Source organism: Oncorhynchus gorbuscha, linkage group LG15 (assembly GCF_021184085.1).
Source record: "Oncorhynchus gorbuscha isolate QuinsamMale2020 ecotype Even-year linkage group LG15, OgorEven_v1.0, whole genome shotgun sequence".
Lineage (NCBI taxonomy): Eukaryota > Metazoa > Chordata > Actinopteri > Salmoniformes > Salmonidae > Oncorhynchus > Oncorhynchus gorbuscha.
In genome coordinates, this window is record NC_060187.1 from 81,288,903 (window position 1) to 81,295,240 (window position 6,338).

At 45.0% G+C, this 6,338-nt stretch overlaps 1 long non-coding RNA gene across 1 annotated transcript in view; it reads left to right on the forward strand.

Moving 5' to 3' along the window:
- Positions 1-140: 140 nt before the first annotated feature.
- LOC123998202 overlaps positions 141-6,338 on the forward strand; it is a 20,093-nt gene continuing 13,895 nt past the window's right edge. Inside the window, exons 1-2 of the long non-coding RNA XR_006832233.1 lie at positions 141-381; positions 1,461-1,491. This is a non-coding gene — a long non-coding RNA (uncharacterized LOC123998202). The remainder of the gene's footprint in view (positions 382-1,460; positions 1,492-6,338) is intronic.

The following is a 6,338-nucleotide window of genomic DNA, read 5'->3' on the forward strand; positions in this document are numbered from 1 at the left end:
ATAATAATAGCCTTAGGCCTAATATTTGACATTCAACCACAATAATGCTCGATAGAGATCATTTTTCAAATGAAATACAATTTCTAAACAATAAAAAAAAAACAGTAGGCTTTGGCTGTATAGGCTTACAGTCTACTGGATCTCCCATAGCGCACATCAATCACCCTTCTCTCCCTCCCTTCTCTCCCGCCTCTTGGAGCTCCTGAAAGAGTGTGCGGTGTGTTGCTTTCAGCTTGTTTGAGACTGCTGTAACCTTCTACTCAGTGCTTCTACTACGGGCGCTTTCTGCTCAGAAGCCCCCGTTTTGTGAATGGGCTTCAGTCCGCTCTGACTTCAACCGTGCCCGGGTTGCGCAAGGAACGAATTCAGATATGCAAACAGGTAACTGCTTGGGAAAGAAGGGCCAAGAGAAAGCAAGGCTTGATATGTCGTCGCCATTTTGTTAGTTTTTTAAAATATCATTATGTATTTCTAAATAATTTAGGCTGTTTTGTGAACATAAGTTTTTTGCTACTTTTTAAAATAATTTAGATGCACATTGAACTGTTGAGGTATTTTATTATTTCGGCCAACTGCACATATAGCTTCTGAATACATTTTCTCATGAAAGTTGCCTTTGCTAAGAGATTGCTGGCGTATGTGCTCATCATTTATTACGAATGAAGCTCGCAACGATGCAATCTAATAGAAAGCTGTCAACAATGTTTTGGGACAGAATGACGCAGCCTCGCGGGGGGCGTTCACCGTTCTCGAGCACAGTGCACGATCTGATCAGTCTGAAGGAAACAATGTAGCCTAACTTTCCCTTTTCCTGGCTGGCTGAGAAACAGTTACAAAATAAACTAAACAAAACTGGCCCGCGAGTGATAACCCACCTCCCCCATTTTTTATTACAAAATAAAACATAGGATTTTGTTTATGTAAAAAAATGTTTTTTTTTAATGACAAGGAATTCAGCTGCACATTTGTTTAATTTAGGAAATATGTTCCCAAGTATACCACAAATTAAAAAAGGGACATGTATTTTGTATGTGATCATGTCTCAATGTAATCAAGGTATGAAATTATTGTTATTTTCAAAATACAATCAATTATTGGTATTAGTTGTGGTGAATTTGCAGCATTATTATAATGATGTCCCGGCCCATAACCATCGACTCCGCGGCTGAACCTAGTTGCCTTCGCCTGCAGTACTGTAACTAGCTCTCCACCTAGCTGTCGAGACAAGTTACTACGGAGAATGCTGCTGTAGTGTCTTCAACCGAGCGCTATGAAAACCGTCGCGCAAATGTTGTTCTCTTCTGTATCCAGCCAGCCTATGCGTAGGGTTTCCTAGGAGGAGTAGGCCTAGCGACTTTACTTATGTAACCAAACCAATATCTGAATACAGTGCATGATTGTTGACGGTTGTCGAGAGGATAGGACAGTATCACCAATCTCTCTTATCTTGTCTAATGTAGGCTAAACGCAGTTCTGGGACGCGCACGCTGGGTAAGTAGCACGAATCTGTCTAATTTTGTAACATACCAAACCATCATGTTATGTTAGTTAGTAAGTATATGCTAGCGTGCTGTATCACAGCGTTGCAACAGTATTGCATATATCATATCATGTATTATGGGGGTGTGGGACCAGGGTTGAATTTTCCCAGCACAGACTGTGATAATATTTATTAAGCCAATGTTGCTGACACAAGTATTATACGGCAGACAGAGGACAGATGAGGGCGAGGAAAGGGGAATGGACTCATCACACAAAAAAAGACTATCACCATAGAGAATTGTGATAACTGACAGACATGTAATAGTTTAATGGTTCAAGCCGTTGTGCAATTATATGTTTTATTGGCAGATGTTCTATGAAATATGCTATATGAATGACAACAACAACAATAGCACGTGTCATGTCATCACCTACGTTATGTGTGCACTGTGCGTAATGCCTACAAGCTACCATAGTTCACACGATGCATCGCCATTTGCAAAATAAACTAGTGCGTAATGTTGACATGACAGTGACACGGTGAACGCGGGTAGAGCACACAAGTGAGTCCGGTACTGGACATCCCTCCACTCTAGATCAGCCAGCCAGTGTAGCGACCAGGGTACACAATGTACGACCAACCGATCAAGAGCCTGATGCAGCCAGTAATAACCGTGAAGAGAAGGACAGAGAGTGTGCGTGTGTCACAACATTAGCTCTCTGAGATACATTGGTAACGAACATGTTAAGACTCCTGGGGGGTACTGATAATCTATTATTGAGAATGTAATTGTGTTAGATTCATCGTTTGTGTGTGTCTCCAAAAGGTTTGATCCAAGAGTTTGATATCAGACCATTTCTTACATGAATATATCACTTTTGATTTATCTTGCCTTCCAGGTCTCCTACTTGGTCATTTTGCAAATATATATTATCTTCTGTATCTACTACATGTTCCCATCTCATTGATATCAAATGATTAGAGATGCACAAATTGTTTTTGCACCCACCATGCATCATGTGCGTAATGGTCATGTGAAATGTGTATGGACACCACTTGTGTTTGGTTGCTCGGCTTGTGTTTGGTTGCTCGGCTTGTGTTTGGTTGCTCGGCTTGTGTTTGGTTGCTCGGCTTGTGTTTGGTTGCTCGGCTTGTGTTTGGTTGCTCGGCCAGGAATTTAATGAAGCTCCTGACCAACAGTTATTGTGTTGACGTTGCTTTCAGAGGCAGTTTGGAACTCGGTAGTGAGTGTTGCAGCTGAGGACAGACGATTTTTATGTGCTACACATTTCAGCACTCGGGGTCCCATTCTGTCAGCTTGTGTAGCCTTGAAAATAAAAGAGCTATAGGAGCTCAGATGCAACATTTTAATTACCAACGTCGAAATGTCGGTAACCCTGATGAAGACAGCTTGGCTGTCGAAACGTTGGTAATTACATTTTTGCATCTGAGCGTGTGCGGCTTTCTTTTATTTTCAAGTTTTCTACTCCGCTAGCCAGCACCTCGCCTAAATAGGTGTGCGTTTCTTTTTCTTCTAGATCAGCTTGTGTGGCCTACCACTTTGTGGATGAGCCGTTGTTGCCCCTAGATGTTTCCATTTTACAATAACAGCACTTACAGTTGACCAGGGCAGCTCTAGCAGGTCAGAAATTTGATGAACTGACTTGATGAAAAAGTGGCATCGTATGACGGTGCCACGTTGAAAGTCAGTGAGCTCTTCAGTAAGGCCATTCTACTGACAATGTTTGCATGGCTGTGTGCGCAATTGTATACACCTGTCAGCAACGGATGTGGCTGAAATATTTGAATCCTCTCATTTGAAGGCCTGTCCACATACTTTTGTATATATAGAGTATAATGGGATGCTCTTTCAGTAGTGTGTTGTCATAGAGATGCTAATGTACTAGTAGTTATGGCTGATAACAGTGACAGTATGATGGAGATAGTTGGATATGAGAGGGCCATTACAATGATTTAACCCACTACTTGTTGAGTGCTGAGGATCACAATGATAATAGTGTCAAGTCTATCCATCACTCTGACATCTGCAATAGCTGTAGACCCGCTGCTTAAGGGCAGACTGAGCGAAATGACTTTGCAACAAGCAACACCGGAGATATTGAGATGAGCAAGATGCAAGACTTCACTCTCACTCAGTCACACACAGTATCTGTGCATGTGCAGGGGTTCGCTTCACGCTGTTCACAGAGAAGTTGTGCCAATGCTCAATTACAGTAGTTGTTGCGAAAATTGACCCACTATGCTGTTTACTTTCTGCATCTACGTCATATCGCTGAGTCTACCTTTAATGTTGAGATATCGTTGACTGCTGGTTAGTTATCACGACAGACACTTCCTTGGAACAGACAGACAGGTTGTTTATAGGCCTGAGGGTCATAACATTAATATTTAGTCATAGTGAATAATACGATGATCTTTTTTTCTGTCCAGTATGTATTGGCCACACCTCTTTCCTCAGTCTATCTACATGTCGGCTACGTGTGGGCCTGCTTGTTGACTCATGGCACTTGTACTTGTGTTATCTAATCACATAATGTTGCCTATTCTATAATGCCATATTCTGAAAATTAAAGGTATTTCAACCTGTCACTCAATCTAGCCAACTTGACATTGTATTGACAAACAGGGCTAAACTATATTGTACTGTAGTATACTGTACTATACTGTCCTCTATCTCACCATGTCTTCATGTCACTGTGACTTCCACAATATGTATTCTCTCTCTCTCTCTCTCTCTCTCTCTCTCTCTCTCTCTCTCTCTCTCTCTCTCTCTCTCTCTGTGTCTGTCTATTTGGGTCAGGCCACAGTAGTGGTCACTGTAGAGGTGGCCAGTAGTCAGAGATACTGAGCTCTGTATGATATCATGGTCTGACTGGAAGCCTCTTCAGAGGAGAAGGACAAGGCACTGTTGAGAGACAGATGAGTTGTTTCATAGAGAGTAAAGAATGTACAACAGGGTGTGTTTTTATTAGGAAATGAAGAGTATCTCAATGAGAGAGAGAGAGAGAGAGAGAGGGAGGAATGAGACATAGGGGAATGAGACAGAGAGAGGGAGGAATGAGACATAGGGGAATGAGACAGAGAGAGGGAGGAATGAGACATAGGGGAATGAGACAGAGAGAGAGGAATGAGACATATGGGAATGAGACAGAGAGAGGGAGACAGGGAGACAGAGAGAGAGAGAGAGAGAGGGAGGAATGAGACATAGGGGAATGAGAGAGAGAGAGGAATGAGACATAGGGGAATGAGACAGAGGGGATGAAAGGGAAAGAGTTATAGGAGATGGTGTTTTTTTTGCTGTGTATTGGTCAGCACAGACTACAGAGCAAGTGTGTATGTGGGAGACAGAGAGAGGGAGACGGAGAAACAGAAATACTGAGACAGAGAGAGGGAAACAGAAAGACTGAGACAGAGAGAGAGAGACAGAGAGAGAGGGAGGAATGAGACATAGGGGAATGAGACGGAGAGAGGGTCGATGGTGAGAGGGAGACGGAGACAGAGAGAGGGAGACGGAGAGAGGGAGACGGAGACAGAGAGATGGAGAGAGGAATGAGACATAGGGGAATGAGACAGAGAGAGAGCAATGAGACAGAAGGGATGAAAGGGAAAGAGTTATAGGAGATGGTGTTTGTTTTGCCGTGTATTGGTCAGCACAGACTACAGAGCAAGTGTGTATGTGGGAGACAGAGAGATGGAGACAGAGAGAGGGAGATGGAGAGAGGGAGACGGAGACAGAGAGACGGAGAGAGGAAGACGGAGACAGAAAGATGGTGACAGAGAGACAGAGAGAGACGGAAATGGAGAGACGGAGAGGGAGACAGAGAGAGACGGAAACGGAGAGACGGAGAGAGGGAGACGGAGACAGAGAGAGAGACAGAGAGAGGGAGACGGAGACAGAGAGAGGGAGACAGAGACAGAGAGAGGGAGACAGAGAGAGGGAGACGGAGACAGAGAGAGGGAGACGGAGAGAAAGACGGAGACAGAGAGAGGGAGACGGAGACAGAGAGAGGGAGACGGAGACAGAGAGAGGGAGACGGAGACAGAGAGAGGGAGACGGAGACAGAGAGAGGGAGACGGAGACAGAGAGAGGGAGACGGAGAGACGGAGACGGAGACAGAGAGAAAGACGGAGACAGAGAGAAAGACGGAGACAGAGAGAGTGAGACAGAGAGAGAGACAGAGACAGAGAGAGGAGACAGAGAGAGACAGAGAGAGGGAGACGGAGACAGAGAGAGACGGAAACGGAGACAGAGAGAAAGACGGAGACAGAGAGAAAGACGGAGACAGAGAGAGTGAGACAGAAAGACGGAGACGGAGAGAGGGAGACGGAGAGAGGGAGACGGAGAGAGAGAGACGGAGAGAGAGAGACTGAGAGAGAGAGACTGAGACGGAGAGAGGGAGACGGAGAGAGAAAGACGGAGAGAGAAAGACGGAGAGAGAAAGACGGAGAGAGAGAGACTGAGACAGAGAGAGTGAGACAGAGAGAGTGAGACAGAGAGAGGGAGACAGAGACAGAAATATGGAGACGGAGAGAGGGAGACGTAGAGAGAGAGACGGAGACAGAAAGACGGAGAGAGAGAGAGACGGAGAGAGGGAGACGGAGAGAGAGAGACAGAGACGGAGACAGAAAGGGAGACGGAGACAGAGAGACTGAGAGAGGGAGACGGAGAGAGAAAGACAGAGACAGAAAGTCGGAGACTGAGAGAGGGAGACGGAGACAGAAAGACGGAGAGAGGGAGACGGAGACAGAAAGTCGGAGACTGAGAGAGGGAGACGGAGACAGAGAGACAGAGAGGGAGACAGAGAGACTGAGAGAGGGAGACAGAGACAGAAAG